This window comes from Leptonychotes weddellii, chromosome 15 (assembly GCF_054177405.1).
Source record: "Leptonychotes weddellii isolate Sample4059 chromosome 15, ASM5417740v2, whole genome shotgun sequence".
Classification (NCBI taxonomy): domain Eukaryota; kingdom Metazoa; phylum Chordata; class Mammalia; order Carnivora; family Phocidae; genus Leptonychotes; species Leptonychotes weddellii.
Genome location: NC_138383.1, coordinates 16,463,374 through 16,486,238, shown reverse-complemented (window position 1 = coordinate 16,486,238; position 22,865 = coordinate 16,463,374). Strand labels below are relative to the sequence as shown.

At 44.1% G+C, this 22,865-nt stretch overlaps 1 non-coding gene across 1 annotated transcript; it reads left to right on the top strand.

Moving 5' to 3' along the window:
- Positions 1 to 14,910: 14,910 nt before the first annotated feature.
- On the top strand, positions 14,911 to 15,027 carry LOC115941756 (U5 spliceosomal RNA). The gene has a single exon (XR_004076488.1). It is a non-coding gene; the product is annotated as a U5 spliceosomal RNA (small nuclear RNA).
- The last annotated feature ends 7,838 nt before the right edge of the window (positions 15,028 to 22,865 follow it).

Genomic DNA, 22,865 nt, shown 5'->3' with positions numbered 1-22,865 from the left:
TATGCCGCCCCTCCCCCCAGCTTGTGTTTTCTCTCTCTCTCTTAAAAAAAAAAAAAAATCTTTAAAGAAATTGTGACCCCAGGGGCACCTGGCTGGCCAGGTCAGTTGAGCACGCAACTCTTGATCTTGGGGTGGTGGGTTCCAAGCCCATGTTGGGTGTAGAGATTACTTAAAAAATAAAATCTTACGGGGTGTCTGGGTGGCTCAGTTAGTTAAGCATCTGACTTCAGCTCAGGTCATGATCTCTGGGTCCTGGGACCCAGACTCACATGGAGTCTTGCTTTGGGGCTCTGTGCTCAGTGGGGAGTCTGCTTTTCCCTCTTCGTCTGCCCCTGCCCTCATGCTTGTGCATGCTCTCTCTCTCTCTCTCAAATAAATAAATAGGGGCACCTGGGTGGCTCAGTCGTTAAGCGTCTGCCTTCGGCTCGGGTCGTGGTCCCAGGGTCCTGGGATTGAGCCCCGCATCGGGCTCCCTGCTCAGCAGGAAGCCTGATTCTCCCTCTCCTACTCCCCCTGCTTGTGTTCCCTCTCTCATAGTCTCTCTCTCTGTCAAATAAATAAATAAAATATTAAAAAAAGAGATTTATTTATTCAAATAAATAAAGTCCTAAATAAATAAAATAAAGTCTTTAAAAAAAGTTGTGACTACCTATATGGGATGATTCCCACAAGGGCTTTAAGGAAGGAGCTTCGGAAAGACTCTTGACACAACCCTAGCCCCTCTCTATGGCTTTAGCCCTTTGTAGGATTCGCAGTTGGGAACATACTGCTCTATGAAATAGTGTTTAACTGTTTTGGTCTAAGTTCCTCCACCAGACGGGGCTTCCCAGACACCAAACTCTGTCCTCCCCCATCAGACAGAGAGTTCCGGGTCACGCTCTCAACACTCCAGTCAGGTCCTGGCCCTGAGCATGCGCTTGCGAGAAGAGCAGGGCTGTGTGCTGTGCCCAAAGGGCAGAGGGTCTTGATTGGGCAGCCCCTCCCCGGCCTGTGGAATGGGACCAATTTAATCCAGACTTCCGTGGGCACTTGAAACAGAAGGATGCTAAGCCAGTAGGGTAAGCTGGAAAAGGAAGGTTCCCCCTCTCTTCCTTATATGTGAAAAATCTGGGATGGGCTGACAGGGTGGACCAGGAAACAGCAGAAAGATGGGGAGAAGGAGAAGGGAAGAGAAGAAAGAGGTATGTGAGTGCCCCGGGGTCCAGGAACAGCCTGGCACAGCAGGGGCGACTGGGGAGAGGAGAGGGTCCCTGAGGGGGGCCTGCTTGACCCTCACCAACCGCACAGCTGGGGCTTGGGTCTCCACTGCCAGTGAGCAGAGCCCGAATCCCTGACCAGGCTCAGGAGCTTCGATGACCCCCTCTTCTCTCTTGGAAAGTACCGAGAGGACACCTTTTCTTCCCCCTTTCTGGCTCCCAACAGACGACTTTTTAACAGAGGATTTTTCACGCGGGATTCCCGATGTGGGGTCAAGGGGCGTGGAACAGGCCAGCTCTGGAATTAACAGGTCCCGGCTCTGCCTGTCCAACCTGGCCCTCAGAGGATTGCTCAGAGAGTCCACCCACAGTCCAAGCGGCCCTCCTTTGAAGGCCAGGCGGAGAGCTTCAGCTTTCCAGACTGTGGCGGCAGTGAGTCACGGTCTAACAATGTGATCTGTCAAGTGCTGCAGCTCCCCGGGTCCGTCTTGCCCACAGCCTCTCACCGCCTGGGTTCTCCCTGGGCGTTGCTCAAGCTCACAGAATGTGCAGATCAGGCTCGAGGCTTTTCTGTGCACTCCCCGCCAATCCCAGAGCCAGTTTACTTTTCGTACTGCAGACCTCATGTGGGCGCCCAGCCAAAGGGATGGGTCCGAGGTGGAAAACGCCAGAATGATGGGGCACCTTTTCCAGAATTTGAGTGCAGACCCGGAGAGTGAAGAATTAGGGCATAGGGAGAGCACAGGAAAAGAAACTGAGGTCTGTGTGGCAAAGAAGATCAGATGGGCATGGTAGTCAGCACGGGAGGTCAAGAGTGTCTGTATACTCAAAACTGTTGGACAGTACACTTTAAAAGGGTGAACTTGGGGGCGCCTGGGTGGCTCAGTTGGTTAGGCGACTGCCTTCGGCTCGGTCATGATCCTGGAGTCCCGGGATCGAGTCCCGCATCGGGCTCCCTGCTCAGCGGGGAGCCTGCTTCTCCCTCTCCCTCTGCCTGCTGCTCCCCCTGCTTGTGCTCTTTCTCTCTCTCTGGCAAATAAATAAATACAATATTTTTTTAAAAAGATGTTTAGAAGGAACTGGCTGCCTCCAGGTTCGAGTGGATCTGGGTTGGACTAAACCAATGGCACCTATGGGGAGGGTGAGGTTGGGACAGGTACCTGCCGTGAAGATCCAAGGCCCATCCAGAATTTGCCAGGCCTGCTATGAGCCTTTAACGTCCGCACTGGACACCCTGAAACACCACCACCCGAGTGACCCTTTCCACTAATTCGGGTAACAGCGTATATTTCCCAACAACCCTGAGACCCACCCACAGAAAACAAGGTATGCATTGAGTCTCATTTAGGACTCATTACGTCCTCACTCTTTTTGTCTGCTGCTTTTAGCTCTCACTTTTAATTTACACTCTCTTACATCTTGTGTATCTTGTAAGCCTCTGTAAATCCACTGCACAACAAGGCAGGCTATAAATAACATTTTAAAAATATAATTTGCAAAACATTCTCATGTACATTTTCTCTTTTGGTGCTCAGAACGGCCCATGTGGAAGATAAAGGTAAAGCTATTTCTATTTTGAGGCCACGCAGGGGAAGGAGAGGAATGGCTTTCCATGTCTCCTTCCAAGAACTCAAAGTGAACAAATGCTGCTCCTGCCAGTCAGTCAGACACGTTAACTGTGGTACCGTCCCTCAGAAAAAGGGCAAACAGGGCACATTTCTCCCAAGCCTGAGGCACAGGTCCTGCTGTTCTCTGCAGGGCTGACGGCATCTCCTGACTTGCCTGGGCAGCTCTGTGTTAAGACCCCTCTCAGAGGAGCGTCCAACGGGATGGCTGCAGGGGTCGTGGCCATGGGCCCCAAGTTCTTCCCCTTTCCCAAACTCAGAGCAGGAAAGAAAACGGGCTGCCCAGCAAGGAGTCTCTCCACCAACAAACATTGATCAACTGTAGGTGACACAAAGATGGGTCACACGGTCTCTGCTTTCCAGTCTTCTGTCTGAGGTGCCACAGGAATGAGGATGCAAGGTAGAGCAGACATGAGTCATGAGAGAAGTTTACACCACGAAGCCTGACTGGGGAGCTAAGCGGGAAATCTGAACAGGAGTCTCTAGGGCCAATTACATTTAGGAAGGACCCAGAAGGATATGTAAAGTTTATCTTCAGGACTCCTGGGTGGCTCAGTCTGTTAAGCGTCTGCCTTTGGCTCAGGTCATGATCCCAGGGTCCTGGGATCGAGCCACGCATCGGGCTCCCTGCCCAGTGGGGAGCCTGCTTCTCCCTCTGCCTGCCACACGCCCTGCTTGTGTGCTCTCTCTCTGATAAATAAATAAGTGAAATCTTAAAAAAAAATAAAATAAAGTTTATCTTCTATCTTCTTTATAAAAATGTATTACCCTTCCTTTTTAAACAAAGGGTGGGGTGGGAAGAGAGAGCGAGAGCGAGAGCGAGAGAGAGACAGACGCAGACATCAGTGATGGAAGGGGAGCAAAGAGGAAGGTGTTCTAGGCACAGGAGACCCAGCAGGGGCAAAGGCACAGGGTTGGAATGTGGGCACACTTGAAGCATTGAGTAATTCCATTTGATTGGAGCATGAGGTAGTGGAAAGAAGGACTGGAAAGGTAGACCAGAGCCATATCACCACGGGGGCCCCTAAATTCCAAGCTAAGGAATTTGCACTTCATTTAGTAGGCCACAGGGAACCTCCACAAGTGACTGGATTGCAAGTGTTGCTTTAGGAGGAGGAGGAAAGCTCCGGCTGCCATGAGTGGGATGAACTGGAGGTAGAGGTCCCATTAGTTAAGCGACTAGAGAATGATGCGGGCCTCCATACGGATGCCGTTCTTGGAAACTGGAAGGCAGGAAGATATTCATTCAAAGCTCCCACGTCTTGATCCCATCTTTATTCTGAGGACAGATACAGAGATGAACAAAGACGTCAGCTCTAGCTGATTCCTACGTAGCCTGGTGCAGAAGGCAAGTAAAGGAGCAGTTACCCTGCTATAGGGTCAAGTGCGCAATGGGGTCAAATGCTCTGGGACTGCCAAAAAAGGGGGACTTGAGGGCGCCTGGGTGGCTCAGTTGGTTAAGTGACTGCCTTCGGCTCAGGTCATGATCCTGGAGTCCCGGGATCGAGACCCGCATCGGGCTCCCTGCTCAGCGGGGGGTCTGCTTCTCCCTCTGACCCTCTTCCCTCTCGTGCTCTCTGTCTCTCATTCTCTCTCTCAAATAAATAAATAAAATCTTTTAAAAAAAAAAGGGGGGGGGGACTTGGGAAACGCTCCAGAGGTTTCCCATGTAGAAAAGCACATTGATCCTTACATCTTTTCTTCCCCGCTTTAATCTAAATAGTGCTGCTCATAGTTACATTTGCGTTTAGTTGGCATCGAATCTGAGGCAGTTTCGCCCAGGCAGTCATGGAGCAAACGCCACCACTGAACACGGACAAGTGTCCAGGTACCTGCTCTCTGTTCACCTTCCTGACCCCTAGAGGGGGAGGGATGGGAAAACCGAAGCAGTGACTGACCTACTGGACGGGATGGCTTGAGAAGCCCAAGGACCCAGTGCTAATTCTGACCTTAAGACACATGTCCCCACCTCTCAGCTTTGCTTAATTGGGTTACAGGAATTAGTCTTGAGAACAGAGAAAAGGCAAGAAACCACATTCTCCTCACTCTTAAGCCTCTAAAGAAGAGGTCAAGTGAGGTCGCCCCTGCTTGACTTGGTGAGGACTGCCAAGCAAGGAAAATGGCTTCTTGGGAGACCTCATAAGGCAGGCCAGCATGGAGCAGGCGGGAAAAGACAGTGGAAGTCCGACCAGGGACAGTTGGGGCAGGATGCCCCAAGGTGGTGCCTGGCACTCAGGGGGCACCTGCTAATTACTTACAGGTTGCATGAATGAATCTCAGAGGTCAGAGGGCCCTCCTTTTAGGAGAAACGTAATTAAAACTGCAGTGAGAAACCATCTTTCACGGATGGGATAGGCAAAGATCAAAAGTCTTGGTAAGATTCTGTATCAGTGAGGGTGTAGGAAACATACCCTCCGATGCCCTGCTGATGTAGCCATAAAAGGGTAGCTCCTGTGCAAGGCGATTTAGCAGCATCGATCAACATTACGAACATGTGTAATCTGCAGGCAAGCAGTCTCACTGCTGGGAATTTATCCTGCAGATATCCGCATGTGCAGGGTGACCTAGGTACAATGTATTTATTTGCAGCTTTGCTTGTAATGGTACGAGATAGAAAATAATGGGAGGCTGGTAAAATTGATTATGGCTTATCCATTCAATTAAATACAGGTATTATGGGGGCGCCCGGGGGGCTCAGTCGTTAAGCGTCTGCCTTGGGCTCAGGTCATGATCCCAGGGTCCTGGGATCGAGCCCCGCATCGGGCTCCCTGCTCAGCAGGAAGCCTGCTTCTCCCTCTCCCACTCCCCCTGCTTGTGTTCCCTCTCTCGCTGTCTCTCTGTCAAATAAATAAAATAAAATCTTAGTAAGTAAGTAAGTAAGTAAATAAATAAATAAATACAGGTATTATGAATTACCATGTGGACTGATCTGTAAAATCAATTATAGGAAGAAGAGTGTGTATAGGATGTGTATAGGATCAATAAAAAACATGTACATGTTTGTGTGCTGTCGTGAGTGTGGGAAGAAAAATACATATTGGCTTATACAAGCATAGACTATCTCTAGAAAGAAACACTAGGACACTTCTTGCTGTTGCCCCCCAGGATGTTGAACTGGGTAACTGCGGGGCAGGTGCATTGTATACTCATTTGTATCTTTAAAATGTTATGCTATGTACAAGTAGTACTTACTAAAAACATTTTTTAGCAGAAACAAATTAAAAAGAAGAGAAGCGGCAGGAAGGCTTAGGGTTGTTTCCTCCAGCGGGGGCTCCCGGGGCAAGCCGGTCTCTGTGTGCTGGTCTCTAGCACCCCCTGCTGCTGCTTGTGAGCATGCGCGGCGCACAGTGGGTGTGGGGGTGACAGCGCAGGGGAATCCTTGAGGGCACGCTGGGGTCTCTTTAAAGAAAGAGAGGAAAGGATAGTGTACAGTATTGGAGCTGGAGGAGATTCAGAAAGGACAGGATGTGCGCTGTGGCATCAAAGGTGCAGCAGGAGGGGCGCTGGGAATGAGCGGTCCTGGGTTCGAGTCCTGCCCCCCGCCCTCACTGGCTGTGTGCCCTTGGACACATGACCCTCTTAATAAGTCTCAGTTCTTACCCTGTAAATTGCTCTAATAATATCTACCTCTAGGGTTGTTTTGAAGATCCAATAGGGTACGGAGTGTAAAAAGTGCTTTAGAATTGGAAAAGAGCTATAAAAATCTAGGGGATTATTTTTAACTAGCCCCTCTCATTTTATGAGGAAATCAGAGGTAGTATAGGGTAGTGGTTAAGATAAGGACTCTGCAGCCAGAACTGCCAGACTTGGAAGCCCAGTTTTAACCACCCACAGGCTGGAGTGATCTAGGGTCAATTAGTTAATTTGGAGACTTTCATTTTTCGTCTGTGAAATAGGGTTAATAATAACATTTCCATACGTTGTTGTGAGGATTAAGTGAATAAATACCTGTAAATAAAGCATTTGGTATAGTGTCTGGCACGCATTAAGTGCTGAGTAAGCATCTGCTATTATTGATTCCTTTTTTTTTTTTTAAGATTTTATTTATTTGACACAGAGAGACACAGCGAGAGAGGAACACAAGCAGGGGGAGTGGGAAAGGGAGAAGCAGGCCTCCCACTGAGCAGGGAGCTCAATGCGGGGCTCGATCCCAGGACCCTGAGATCATGACCTGAGCTGAAGGCAGACGCTTAAGGACTGATCCACCCAGGGGCCCCTGATATTACTGATTTCTTATTATATATATACAGTGCTTATGTACCTTATTTGGTCCTTGATAAATGTGAGCGAGTTTTACCATTTTATATGTGAAGAAATTGAAGCATGGATAAAATTAACAAGTCAGGGAACGACAGATGTTGGCGAGGATGTGGAGAAAGGGGAACCCTCCTACACTGTTGGTGGAAATGCAAGCTGTAGAGCCACTCTGGAAAACAGTATGGAGGTTCCTCAAAAAGTTGCAAATAGAGGGGTGCCTTTTTTTTTTAAAGATTTTATTTATTTGAGAGAGAGAGAGAGAAAACGTGCATGCGCGTGCATGCACAAGCAGGGGGGAGGGGCAGAGAGAGAAGCAGACTCCCCACCCAGCAGGGAGCCCGACATGGGACTCGATCCCAGGACCCTGGGACCACGACCAAAGTGAAGGCAGACGCCCAACTGACTGAGCCACCCAGGCGCCCCGAAAGAGACTCTTAATCTTAGGAATCAAACTGAGGGTTGCTGGAGGGGAGGGGGGTGAGGGGAAGGGGGTAACTGGGTGATGGACATTGGGGAGGGTATGTGTTGTAATGAACACTGGATATTATGTAAGACTGATGAATCACAGACCTGTACCCCTGAAACAAATAATACATTATATGTTAATTAGTTGAATTTAAATTTTTAAAAAATGGTTAATAGAAAAAAAAAGAAGGAAATTGAAGCATGGAGAGGGGGTGTGACTTGCTCAGGCCACCCAGCGAATGAGGAGTAATAATTCTCCCTCCAAAGAACTTTAGGCATCTCCCGGACATAAGCACTGTAGTTCAGAGGGCATTCCCAAGGGGGGTGCATTTCTTAATCCCTGCAACCTGAAGTAAAACTGGACTGGATGGGGGATGGAAGAAGCGGGGTAGCCACGAGGAAGAGAAGCTGTCATGGGGGAAAGATATGGAGAACAGGGCTTGTGGGGAGACAAGAGGTGTGTGGTGTCAGGGTCTATGAGAATTTAGCAAATTGATCACCTATGATGATAATGGTGTAATAGGTTATAGCAAATTGGAAGCATGATATCACAAAGCCATACAAGTGGGCAGCAAATATGCTGTCATTCAATAAGCCCCTCCTTTTTTTTAAACAGGTGAAGAAATCTACAAGGACCAAGTGTTTTGTCCAGTCACAAAGGTCACAAGAGCTGCTAAAAGGCATTGCTGCATCACGAATCCATGCCTTCCACTTCCAAATGCAGGGCCTCTGTCCTCCGAGAACACAGATCCAGAACTCTCCCATCCCAGAGGTGGCTGTCTTTCTGCAGCCGTGAGGGGCAGGCTGGGCTGGGGTGCCCAACAGATTAGAATTTGCTGAAATATCCCAACCCTGCCATGCCATACTTAAAAGCCCATCTGGTCCTTTGTCCCATATATTTTCCGTCCTACTTTAAAAAGTGAGTCTCCTCTGCAGTAAAGCCAAGCCATATGTTTCTGATTTCATTTACACTAAATTTCTCCAAAGTGCTCTCTGACATCCCCGAGCTTCAGACATTTTCTAGAAGTAAAGAGGGAGATGTCACCTGTGGGAAGACTGGGACAAGATGGAACTTCCAGGCACCCACTGGGATTGTCCCCTTTAGGAAAATGATGTCTCCCATCCTTGTGGTGAGGGCTGCGCCTGGCTTCAACTCCACGTACCAGCTCCAGCTCTAGCCAAGGTGACAGTTATAACACCTGGGCTAGCCGGCACGGGACCCCATCCAGAACACAGAACATTATAAAGCAAGGGATGAACTTGATCCTTGACAGCTGGGCCAGGGCATGAAGTAAGGTTGTGAGAGATGCAATGATTCTTTGGTGCTTCGTGAGTATTTCATCTTACACTTCAGCAGGAGGACTTAGATATTCCCTCAGGGCAAATCTGACTATAACAATGAGAGTAAAAGCATGAACCGGGATAACGTGATGGGTAGCCCTTGTCGGACAGACGACATGGACAATGAAGCATGGTAGAGGGTGCTATTTAGAACCCAGCTTGGGTTCAAAGCTTGGATCTGACATTAAGCCCAGAGACTTTAGGCAAACTACTTAACCTCAGTGAATATCATCAGAAAACCTCAACCCCAGAAGATTGTTGTAAGAATTTTCAATGAGGCAATGTGTATGACAGGACAATTAATAGGCACTTAATAAATGGCAGCAAGTAGTACATTACCTGAAAGTAAAACACTGTGTGTTGAATCCCCTCTTAATTCCCATTTAAATCACACTCCAGGCAGTCTCCTGACACCCCACTGAGTCCAATAGGGAAGTTTGATAACAATCAGTCAACAATAATTTAATGAGCCCGTGACTGTGTAAAGCTAGTGCCAGATGTTATGAGGGTGGGCTGGAGGGAAAAAAGTAGCAGGTTTACAAGGTTGTTGAGCAGACATAACACAAGTCGCAGATGCTTGAGAAAAATCACAAAGCAATTTAGCAGTAGATTAAAAGAATCCAAGTCTTGGGCTACTGGGGATGCAGAAATAAGCATGGGGGATACAGAGGCATGCTGGGGAATGGTCTTAATCAGGAAAGGCTTCTCTAGAACACTGAACTTGGACTTGAATTTTAATCTTCCTTAATACATGGTGGATCTGAAGCCTGTGATTTTATAATAAAAGTACAATTTTTTTGTGTTAAAAATTTGTGTGCAGGGGCACCTGGGTGGCTCAGCCGGTTAAGCGTCGACTCTTGATTTTCTGCTCAGGTCATGATCTCAGGGTGGTTGGACTGAGCCTGACATGGGGCTCTGCGCTCAGCTCCACCCTCTTTCTCTAAAATGAACAAATAAATCTTCAAAAAAAATTGTGTGTTGCGGGGGAATGGGAAAACTGCTTAGTGGATATGACGTTTCCTTTTCGGGTAATGAAAATGTTTTGGAACCAGATAGAAGTAATGGTTGTACAACAATGTGAATGTACTAAATGCCACTGAATTGTTCACTTTAAAATGGTTAACTTTAGGGGCACCTGGGTGGCTCAGTCAGTTAAGCGTCTGACTCTTGATTTTGGCTCAGATCATGATCTCAGGATCGTGACACTGAGCCCTGCGTTGGTCAGGTGCTCATTATGGAGTCTGCTTCAGATTCTCCTTTCTTTCTCCTCTGCCCCTCCTACTCAATCTCTCTCTTGCTCTCAAATAAATAAATTAATCTTTAAAAAAAAATTCTCTCTCTCCCTCTCCCTCTCCCCCTCCCTACTGCTCTCTCTCGCTCTCAAATAAATAAATCTTAAAAAAAAACTTGTGAAAATAAAAATATTTTTAAAGGAGTAATCCTACCAGATATTAGAAAATATCTTTAGGGCGCCTGGGTGGCTCAGTTGGTTAAGCGACTGCCTTTGGCTCAGGTCATAATCCTGGAGTCCCGGGATCGAGTCCCGCATCGGGCTCCCTGCTCCGCGGGGAGTCTGCTTCTCCCTCTGACCCTCCCCCCTCTCGTGCTCTCTCTTCCATTCTCTCTCTCAAATAAATAAATAAAATCTTTTTAAAAAATATCTTTAAGCTACAGAAATTAAAACAATGTGTTATCGGCACGGGAATAGATGACAGGTCAAGGGAACACAATGGAATCCAAAAGTAGACTCAAGTGTATTTGGGAAATTAGTATACACTAAATTAGACGGTTAAAATCAGTGGGGGCAAGATGGATTGTTCAATAAAGGCTGTTAGAACAAGTGGCTAACTATTTGGGAAAAAAATAAAGTTAGACCCATACCTCACAGTTTATACCAAAATGAATTCCAGATGGATTAAAGAATTAAATGTAGAAGCATGGAAGCATGATAGTTCTAGAAAGAACATATGGTAGTACTTTGTATAAAGTGGGGTAATGAGGAATTTTTATAGGCTTGATATGAAGCCCTGGAAACCAAAAGGAAAAGACTGATAAGTTTGACTACACACATAAAACACACAAACAGAAGCAACTTTTGTATATTCTGTATGGAAAAAGATTACTATAAACAAGGTTAAAAGACAAATACATTGGGAAAATACTGGCAACTCTTATGATAGATAACTGATTTCTCCAACATAGAAAGACAGTCAATTACTTCTATTGGAAAATGAGCATAAGAGTGGATAGTTTATAAAAGAAAAGCTGAACGGTCAATAGACATATGAGAATATGTTTAACTTCTTTAGCAATTAAAGAAATATAAATAAAACCAACAAGGAGATTGTATTTATTGTTCATCAAATTGATGAAGAAAAAAATATATATGATGTCCAGATAATAGGTCTTCTCAGCACTTTTGGTAAAGATATAAAATAGCATAACTGTCCTAGAGGGCATTTTGTCTCATGTATCAACATATTAAATGAACTTACTCTTCATAAGATAAATGAACAAAAATAATAGGTAAAAATTGGGGGAGGGACGCCTGGGGGGCTCAGCCGGTTAAGCGGCTGCCTTCGGCCCAGGTCATGATCCCAGGGTCCTGGGATCGAGTCCCGCATCGGGCTCCTTGCTCAGCAGGGAGCCTGCTTCTCCCTCTCTCTCCCTCTGCTTGTGCTCTCTCTGTCAAATAAATAAAATCTTTAAAAAAAAAATTGGGGGAAAAATGCTAAGTGTTAATAAAATATAGGTCTGGGGCACCTGGGTGGTTCAGTCAGTTGGGCATCTGCCTTCTGCTGGGTTTGTGGTCCCAGGGCCCTGGGATCGAGCCCCAGGTCAGGTTCCCTGCTCAGTGGGGAGCCTGCTTCTCCCTCTCCCTCTGCTCCTCTCTGCCCTGCTCATGCTCTCTCTCTCTCTCTCTCTCTCTCTCAAATAAATAAATATAATCTTAAAAAAAAAAGAAGAAGAAGATAGGTCCATACCACTGGAATACTATGCAGTCATTTAAAAAAATACATACTTTGGGTGCGCCTGGGTGGTGCAGTCAGTTAAGTGTCCTACTCTTGGTTTCAGCCCAGGTCATGAACTGAGGGTCGTGAGATGGAGCCCCACGTCCCGCTCCGTGCTGGGCATGGAGCCTGCTTAACATTCTCTCTCTGTCCCAATTCCCATTTCTAAAAAAAATACATACTTTGATAATGTATCATGGTATATTGTTGGTTGAAAAAAGTGTTGCAGAACCATATTATACTCATTTTTGTAAAAAAAAAATTAAAAACCATATTGCTGGGGCACTTGGGTGGCTCAGTTGGTTAAGCATCTGCCTTCAGCTCAGATCGTGATCCCGGGGTCCCGGGATCAAGCCCCACAGCGGACTCCCTGCTCAGCAGGAAGTCTGTTTCTCCCTCTGCCCTTCACCCCACTCATGCTCTCTCTCTCTTAAATAAATAAATAAATCTAAAAAATAAAAATAAAATAAAAACCATATTGCTTACTTTTGTTTGTACCAAAAGTAAAAAAGTCTGGAAGGATACATACCAAATATTAATAGTAGATACTCTTAGAAGGGAGCGGAGAAAATAGGAGGAAGAAACTTACATTTTACTTCGTACATTTCTGCAGTGGTTTATTTTATTTCTTTATTTAAATTCAATTACCCAACATATAGTACATCATTAGTTTCAGATGTAGAGTTCAGTAATTCATCAGTTGCTCTGTAGTGGTTTAAAATGCTTTAAAGCAAGCATTGGGGCACCTGGGTGGCTCAGTCATTAAGCATCTGCCTTCGGCTCAGGTCATGATCCCAGGGTCCTGGGATCGGGCCCCACGTCGGGCACCCTGCTCCACAGGAAGCCTGCTTCTCCCTCTCCCACTCCCCCTGCTTGTATTCCCTCTCTCGCTGTGTCTCTCTCTGTCAAATAAATAAATAAAATCTTAAAAAGCAAGCATATATTACTTTTACAATCAAATACAAGTTGGAAGATTATAAATTATAGAACATTTGCATCAGGGAATATATAATATATATATGTTATATCATATATATTATTATATAGTATATTATATATTATATATACATAATCTCCTTCTAAGTCTACAGATAGGTCTCCATAAAATGTTGCCTGTTGAAAATGGCAGGTACACATCACAATGTATCCCCCATCTCTTTTATAATATTTTCCTTTTTTTTTTTTAAGATTTTATTTATTTATTTGAGAGAGAGCACATGAGAGGGGGGAGGGTCAGAGGGAGAAGCAGACTCCCTGCCGAGCAGGGAGCCCGATGCGGGACTCGATCCAGGGACTCCAGGATCATGACCTCAGCCGAAGGCAGATGCTTAACAACTGCCACCCAAGCACCCCTTACAATATTTTCCAAAAAAACCCAATGTAATAATCAGAAGCCCCCAAAGGGGGGGAAATTTTTATAACCACCCTAAATGTAATAGAGACAGACACACAAAGATGTACATGAATATGAGAGTGCGTGAACTCATCTATATAACTATAATTTCACAACTGTCAGGACAGAAATTAAAACTAAAAATCTTTGAGCACCATTTAATATCTACCACTACCATGTTAAATTATGCCCCAATGTTTCTATTTGTGATGTGGGGAGGAAAATTAGTTATGGCATGTGCTTTCCATTATGCTCCTGCATGTGCATACACATATACATGGAAGAGAGACAATGAAGTCTTTGACAGCATGGTGGGATTTCTAGGGACTTTTTCTTTTTTCTTTAACCTATTCTATATTGTTTAACCTCTCCACAAGCAGTATGATCTTTGCAAACTGAAAAAAAAAATTTAAGAAGTGAAAATTAACATAAAATGTATATATTTTTTTAAGTTGGGTTTTTTTTAGTAACTGCTCCCAGCATGAAGAATTCCTGAAAATGTTTTCTGATAACGCACTGGTCAAAGAATATGTTAAAGTCATGACCCAAGCAACACCCCTTCCTTCAACGTTTGACATTTTCCTAAAACCAAAAAGAAAACTCAAACAACGAAAAATAAATAATCAAGATGGGGGGTTTATGAGCCTGGGAGTACTGGGTAAACAGAAACAGTCGAACTCTCCAGGCATGGTTTGATCTTAATATCCAGTGAGGTGACCTGCAAACCACATCACCACAATCCCTGTAACTCCTTTTGAAGATCATGTGGCATCTCTGACTAGTACAGAATACAGCTTCCTACCAGGGCTAATCAGATGGAATCCTCCTTCCTCTTCATTTAGAGAAGTACAAAAACCATACATAGGACCAGACAAGACCAGACCACCCAAGTCCCCTCCAACTACTGTTTATTTGGGGATTTTATCTGTACAACACCAAAACAGCTCCGTGATTGGTAAAATTTAGTCAACTGACAAAAATAAAGTTAGTTAGTTATGTCAGTAAAATATCAACCCATTAAAAAGTGGAAAAGTTTCAGGGACAAAGAAGGAGAATAAAAACATGGAGAGAAGAAGAATGTTCTCCTTTAAAAAAAAAAAAGTGGAAAGTTTTGATACCAGTGTCTTGGTCTATGCTACTATTATAATACCAAATCATTGACTTTGATTTTCAGTTCAAGAGATTCTTATTTTTCTTCTTCTACTAAATCAAACTAGGTTTCCTAAATCAAACAGTTGTTTTTTATGTTATATGCCGATACATTTAGTGGGGACAAAAAACCCAACAGTTTATAAGAAAGTGTGTTTCAGAGTCATACTCATGGCTTAGTGCTCTCAAATGGCTCTTGTGAGCATTAATGTAAGGTTCTCACCATTGACTGGTACCGCATTAGAAAGCATGATCTCAGGGCGCCTGGGTGGCTCAGTCGTTAAGCGTCTGCCTTCAGCTCGGGTCATGCATGATCCCAGGGTCCTGGGATCGAGCCCCACATCAGGTTCCCCGCTCGGCGGGAAGCCTGCTTCTCCCTCTCTCACTCCCCCTGTTTGTGTTCCCTCTCTCGCTGTGTCTCTCTCTGTCAAATAAATAAAATCTTAAAAAAAAAGAAAGAAAGTATGATCTCCATACTCTGGTTTCTCTTCAGATCGCATAAATATTTCACTTTTTACTAAAGATTTCCGTGGAGAGAAACAATTCTGAGTCCTTAACCAGTTTTTTGAGAACTTGCTTGGGGAAAAAATAAAATAAAAAGTATGATCTCCAGCAAATCTAAAAACAAAAACAAAAAACAGGTGGGAGACTCCACTCTTAACCATATTGTCCCCATATATGAAGCCTTTAGGTCTATTCTTCATCCCTATTCCATCCAATTCTACTCAGCCTCAAAGCTATGCCACCTCCTCTCGGGAGTGGAGAGTTGCAGAGAGGGCTGCTTAAAAATTTATCCATGGGGCACCTGGATGGCCCAGTTGGTTGAGCGTCCAACTCTTGGCTCAGGTCATGATCTCAGGGTCAGTATATTAAACCCAGTGTCGGGCTCTGCGCTCAGCAAGGAGTCTGCTTAAGATTTTCACTACATCTCTGTCTTCCCCTCACCCCTACTCTCTCGCTCTCTCTCAAATAAATAAATATATCTTCAAAAAAAATTATCCACAACACAGTTATGAAATAGTTAGACTTCTGGTTATGTAGTTACCATGACTGCTGTGAGGACAGAATAGCCCATGCTCTTAATTGAAAGGCTATAGGAAGTCAGGCCTCTCTGTGTTTAAGATGTAGAAGGTAGAAGAAATTCTTGTGATAGGCAGGAGGCTAAGTCTGGTCTTCTATTTCTAGCCAGCAATCTTGCTGCATAATTCAAGTTGGAATCTATGCGATCAAAATCTTTATTGACTTTACTACCAGATGAACAAGTTCCTTCAGGATATTCCCTAGCTTCTTATACTTAGACCAGAAGAGGTAAGTTACATAACATTTTTTTTTCAATATGAAGATAATATTTAGTGACAAATACACTTGTTTTCTAAAAGTATAGATGGGGTGCCTAGGTGGCTCAGTTGGTTAAGTGTCTGCCTTGGGCTCGGGTCGTGATCTCAGGGTCCTGGGATCGAGCCCCACGTCGGGCTCCTTGCTCGGCGGGGAGTCTGCTTCTCCCTCTACCCCTCCCCCTTGCTCGTGCTTGCTCTCACTCTCTTGCTCTCTCTCTCAAATAAATAAAATTTTAAAAAAATAAATAAAAGTATAGGGGCACCTGGGTGGCTCAGTCGTTAAGCGTCTGCCTTTGGCTCAGGTCATGATCCCAGGGTCCTGGGATCGAGCCCCGCATTAGGCTCCCTGCTTGGCAGGAAGCCTGCTTCTCCCTCTCCCACTCCCCCTGCTTGTGTTCCCTCTCTTGCTGTCTATTTCTCTGTGAAATAAATAAATAAAATCTTAAAAAAAATAAAAGTATAGACAAATTTGCATTGCTATGTCCACACTCTCTCATCTTACACTTTGAACATACTGAAAAATAGCTGACTGGCATTATGAGGACACATTGTGGTTGAAGAGGAGTGACATTCAGGGGAAGTTCTAATCCTTTCAGCCAAACGACCACTGGAAAATGTCCATTTGAAACCAGGTAGACCTTTGCTGAGAAAGTTGTTTGGAAAGCAAAGAGGAAGCAGTCACTATCAATGTTAATTTCATTGTAATGGAAAGCACGGGAAGCTGGGGGTCAAGGTTCTGGTCCTGGTGCTACAGTTAACAGCTATGTCATGGACAAGACAAATCACTCTGTGTCTTGGGGTAAGAGGGAAAAAATATATTTTCTGTGCAAAGACAGGGGATGGCCCAGATAATCTCAAACTTCCCTGTCAAAAGCTCTGAGAATCCCTAATCTCAGCTAGCATTTAATGTGATAACAGAATGGTAAAGTTGTTCTTGGCCTGGCTCACAGGGACCAAAAAATAACGGCAACCAAACTCACCATTACCTACATCATTCACGGAATTCAGCATTCAGTATTCACCTGCAAGCTCTTGGCCAAAAGGCATAGGCAGAGCAGTAGTTCTCAAAGTATAGTCCTGAGACCAGAGGAATCAGCGCCACCCTTGGACTTGTTTTGTTGTTGTAGTTTTTAAAAAGATTTTATTTATTTATTTGACAGAGAGAGAGAGAGAGAGAGTGAAAGAGAGCACACAAGTGGCAGGAGGGGCAGAGGGAGAGGGAGAAGCAGACTCCCCATGGAGCAGGAGCTCAATGCGGGGCTCCATCCCACCACCCTGGGATCATGACCTGGGCCAAAGGCAGCTGCCTAACCAACTGAGCCACCCAGGTGCCCCTGGACTTGTTTTTGAAAATGCAAATTATGGGGCCACACCCCAGATCTATTTAATTGGAGACTCTAGGAGTGGGGCCATTTTGTTTTTTAGCACACCCTCTAGGAAGTTCTGAGATAGGCTGAGGTGTAAGAACCATTTGCATAGATGAAACTATTCAGCTGATGGCTGAAGCCAGCCAGGTTGCTTATGACACAAAAAGAATTACAGCGGTAGGTCAGAACAAGATGACTGACACAGAACTTAGTTCTCAAAATTTGTTTGATTCCCAAAATCTATATGGCTATTGCCACACATACAAAACTGGTGTCTTATTCCAAAGGTCCCCAGCATTCGTATGTTGCAGAGCTACTTTTTATTGTCAGGGAGTCCTAGAGTGTGTTAGCTATAAGTATGTATATATAGAGAAAAAGATGTATATAGGTATGTATATAGAGAGAAAAAGATGAAGGACAGTGAAAAAAAAGCATTATTGTATATTATGTTCTTCTTCCCACCAAAGAAACTGGGGCAAACCTAGGATGGTTGCTTCTAAATTTATGAGGAAATACCTACTAGTCAAGGAGTCTGATCTACATGATGCCAAAACATCTAGGTAAAATACGAAATTTTCTGCAAGTAAAATATTTGCCATATAAGCTTTAAAATTTTGATTTTGGGGCACCAGGGTGGGCTCAGTCGATTGACCATCCAACCCTTGATTTCGGCTCTGGGTCGTGGGATCAAGCTCCGCACTCAGCAGGGAGCCTGCTTCAGATTCTCTCTTTCTCTCCCTCTTTCTCTCCCTCTGTCCCTCGACCCCACTCGAGTGCGCACACTCTCTAAATAAATAAATAACATCTTGGTCTCAAAAAACTTAAATTTTATCTCTTTAAAAAAAACAATACTAAAAACAAACAGTACTAATGTGGCTGCAGCATTATCCTGGGTAGTAGCAAATTATCTCAGTGGTCAATGATGATGATTACATGAGTAAATAATTATATGATGATGCCTTACTACAGACTGAGAGTTGCAAACAAACGTCCCTTTCTCGGAGAGGCAATCCTCTGGCACCACCAGCTCTGTGATGCACTCTTCTGAGCCTCAGGTTTCTCATCTGGACATTTGAGGATCGGGCCAAATGATCCCCAATGGCACTTCCGGATCAAAAATTCTTTAATTCTGGGCGCCTAGTTGGTTAAGCGACTGCCTTCAGCTCAGGTCATGATCCCAGGGTCCTGGGATCGAGTCCCGCATCGGGCTCCCTGCTCTGCGGGGAGCCTGCTTCTCCCCATCCCACTCCCCCTGCTTGTGTACCCTCTCTCGCTGTGTCTCTCTCTGTCAAATAAATAAATAAATAATAAAATCTTTAAAAAAAAAATTCTTTAATTCTATGGTTCTACTAACTTGAACTTTTCTACGTTCTAAACCAGAACAATTTAGAGTTGGAAGGAACTTTACAGGTTGACTTCTCAGACCCTTTATTTTACAGAGAAAAGTGAAGCCCAGACAAGGTAAAGGCCAGACATCTGGAGATCATCTGGAGAAGAGCTGGAAGAAAACACTAGGCCACTTGATCCCCCAGCTTATTTTCCAAGAGAAACCCCTGAGAAATTTCCCTCTTGGTGCCCAATATTTAAGATGAGCTCAACTGGAAAAGCCAGGTCTGTTTAGGGTTTACCTATGTGAAAGGGTTCCTGCCTCTTCCCACTCCCAGCCTAGGGTGTAAATTCAACTCAACTATAGAATCTAAAGACAACTGCCCAGGGCAGAGTTCTTAAATAAACAGAGATGCAAGACCTCTCCTTAACTTTGACAATGAAATATGGTTGAAATGGGGAGCAACACCTCTCAGTGAGGCCCCTTTTAATCATGAATATTCACATCATTACAATGCTCAGGGAGTTTGCAACAAACTAGCTTATATTAGAAAGTTAAGTAGTCCTAGGCATTATCAGTAGAGCAAGGAAAAAAGGAATGAAGGGCCTGTGGGCGTGGGGGTAAAAGGGGAGAGACAGAAAAAGAGAGAGAGGGAGGGAGAGAAAGAAAGAGCGAGAGAGAAACTCCAGACTGGTACCAATCTAAGGAATGATATTATTATGCGTGGAAGGAGCAGGTTAAAGAGGGAAAGCCAGGAAGAGCACTACTGCCAAGAACTGTTATCAATTAACATTCTGGAAACCACAGCCATACTTCTCTTCTTTGGGGATCCTATAAAATGAGACCATAAAGATTCATTGAGCCGACAAGACTTTGGTTGCATATTGGTGCGGGTGGTAGGGAATAAGGATCAAGAGGCTCACAAAGGGATCCAGACGTCTGCTTCACTGGAGTGGAAAAAACCATCATAATGATTTCCACAATATATCTGGCAGAACAAGGTGCTGCAGAAGCCAACTAAACTGGCTGAGAGTAGGCATAAGCTGCACAGAAAGAGTGAGAGTTTTAATTCAAGAGGTGTTGCTGAGTTATGAAAGAAAGGGACTAGTCCTCAATTTGCTTACCTCAATTTAGCTTACCTCTCAACTTGATGGAACTATCAATTCTGGGTACTCTTGTCCTTAAGAACAAGGAAGGCCCCAGAGGTGCCTGGGTGGCTCAGTCAGTTAAATGTCCGACTTTTGTCTGCTCTCAGTGCAGAATCGGCTTGAGATTCTCTCTCCCTCTCCCTCTGCCCCACTCCCCCACCCAGATAAATAAATATAATCTTAAAAAAAAAAAAAAAGAATGGGGCACCTGGTGGCTCAGTCAGTTAAGAGTCTGCCTTCGGCTCAGGTCATGATCTCAAGGTCCTGGGATGGAGCCCCACATCGGGCTCCCTGCTCAGCAGGGAGTCTGCTTCCTTCTCTCCCTCTGCTCCTTCCCCCACCTCCGCTCGTTCTCTCTCTCAAATAAATAAATAAAATAATAAACCAACCAACCAACCAAACAAACAAACAAACAAATAAATAAATAAATAAAAGAAGGAAGGCCCTGTGTTTGGAGAAAGAAGCTATTGAACATTTATCTGTTCCTTTTTGCTGGGTTCATACTTCCTTGTGCAGTTTGGAAGGCAAGAACATCTTTGGCCTACCTCTTTATAGCCTAAATAATGCATAGATCAAATCTTCTAACTCCAGGGGGCACCTGGGTGGCTCATTCAGGTAAGCATCTAACTCTTGGTATCAGCTCAGGTCTTGATCTCAGGGTCATGAGTTCAAGCCCTGTGTCGGGCTCAAAAAAAAAAAAAAAAAGTTTCTGTGCAAAATCTTGCAACTCCAAAATACCACTGAGATTTGGGTGGTAGGGGTCAAGGAGTTGGGCCTAATAGCTAAGCAAAGTTTGGGAACAAAGAGCATGGGCAAGTTAAAAGTAGGGTCCTCTCCTAGATAGTATGTGGAAGCTGACAGTCTAGAATAGGGTTTAGCCAATATTTTCTGTAAAAGGCCAGATAGTAAATATTTTATACTTGTAGGCCATAGGGTTCTTGCCATAGCTAGTTTTCTCCTGCTATAGAGGAACAGCAACCATAGACAATACAAAAATAAATGAGTGTGCCCATATTCCAATAAAACTTTATTTATGGACAATGAAACTTAAATATCATATAATTTTCACATGTCCTGAAATATCATTCTTTTGTAAAATTTATTTTCAACCATTTAAAAATTTAAAACCATTCTTAACTCATGGGCCATATAAAAACAGGCAGTAGGCCAGATGTAGCCCCTAGGCTATAGTTTGCAGACTCACAGTCTAGAATGATGCCGTCTAACAGAAATATAATGAGAGCTACAAATGTAACTCAAAATTTTCTAGTAACCTTATGTCAAAACTAAAAAGAAACAGGTGAAAGTAATTTTAATAATGTATTTTCTTTAACCCAATATATCCAAAATATTTTAATTTCAATGTTGTCAATATAAAAATTACCAATGAGATACTTTACTCTTTCTTTTTTTCACAGTAAGTTTTCAAAATCTGAGGTGTATTTTACATTTATAAGATATCTTAATTCATTCTAGCCATATTCCAAGAGTTCAGTAATTACATATGTCTGGAGGCTATCATGTTGAACAGTGAAGGTCTAGAACAGTGTTTTCAAATTTTAGCTTACGTCAGAATCACTTGGAAGGCTGTTAAAATACAGATCTTTCATTCAGTAGGTTTGGGCAAGGCCCCCAAACTCCATTTCTTTCTTTCTTTCTTTATTTGAGAGAGAGAGAGCGGGGGGGGGGAGGGGCAGAGGAAGCTGGAGAAGCAGGCTCCCCGTTGAGCAGGGAACCCGATACAGGGCTCCATCCCAGAACCCTGGGATCATGACCTGAGCCGAAAGCAGATATTTAACCCACTGTGAGCTACCTAGGCGCCCCCCATACTTCATTTCTAATAAGTTCCTAGGTGGTGCTGATGTTGATCTGAAGATCATGCTTTGAGAACAACTTATCTAGAAGCTAAGCAGTAAGAAAAAGTAGAGAAGCGGGGCGCCTGGGTGGCTCAGTTGGTTAAGTGTCTGCCTTCGGCTCAGGTCATGATCCCAAGGTCCTGAGACCTATTCCTGCATCAGGCTCCCTACTCAGCCTGCTTTTCTCTCTGTCTCTGCTGCTCCCCCTGCTTGTGTTCTCTTGCACTCTCTCTCCCAAATAAATAATAAAAACAAAAAGAAAAAAAAAAAAGAAAAAGTAGAGAAGCAATTAGGAACCAAGAATATGTACAAGCAAGAGGTAAAAAAAATGTAAAAAAAATGAGATACCATTACACACCTATTAGAATGGCCAAAATTAAAAACACTGACAACACCAAATGCTGTTGATGATGTTGAGCAACAGGAACTCCTATTCATTGTTGGTGGGAATGCAAAATGGCACAGCCACTTTGGAAGACAGTTTGGCTATTTCCTACAAAACTAAACATACTTTTACTGTATAATCCAGCAATCACACTCTTTGATAATTACTCAAATGAGCTGAAGACATGTATACACAAAAAGCTGCACATGAGTGTTTACAGCAGCTTCATTCATAACTTAGAAGCAACCAAGATGTGTTCAGTAGGTGAATGTATAAACTGTGGCACATCCAGACATGGATTATTATTCAGTGCTATAAAGAAATGAGCTATCAAGCCATGAAAAGACATGGAAGAACCTAAATGCATATCACTAGGTGAAAGAAGCCAATCTGAAAAGGCTACCTATTGAATGATTCCAACTATATGACATTGTGGAAAAGGCAAAATACGGAGACAGTAAAAACACTAGCGGTCACCAGGGGTTAGGAGAGACGGAAGGATGAATAAGTGGAGCACAGAGTATTTTTAGGGCAGGGAAACTTTTCTGTATACATAATGGGAAATACACATCATTATACATTTGTCAAAACCCACAGAATGTACAACCCTAAGAGTGAACCCTCCTGTAAACTATGGATTTTGACTGATAATGTTGTGTCAATGTAAGTTCATCAATTGTAACAAATGTACCAATCTGGTGCAGGATACTGATCATGGGGAAGGTTGTACATGTGGGGGAAGGGAGTATATGGGGACTCTGTCCTTTTCATTCAATTTTCTTGTGAATCTAAAAGTGATCTAAAAAATAAGGTCTATTAAAAAAAAAAAGATCATCCAGCCGGACAAGCAGTAGGACTCCAGATCAGAAGTAAGGACCTTGAAAGGGAAGTAGAGCCTTACAACTGGGTAAACCTCCCATACTCTGCTCTCCAGGAGTCAGTGAAGTAGCTTCTCCAGGTTTCAACTTTGTAGGTGCCCTAGGGACAGATGGCCTGTAGAACCCTGCC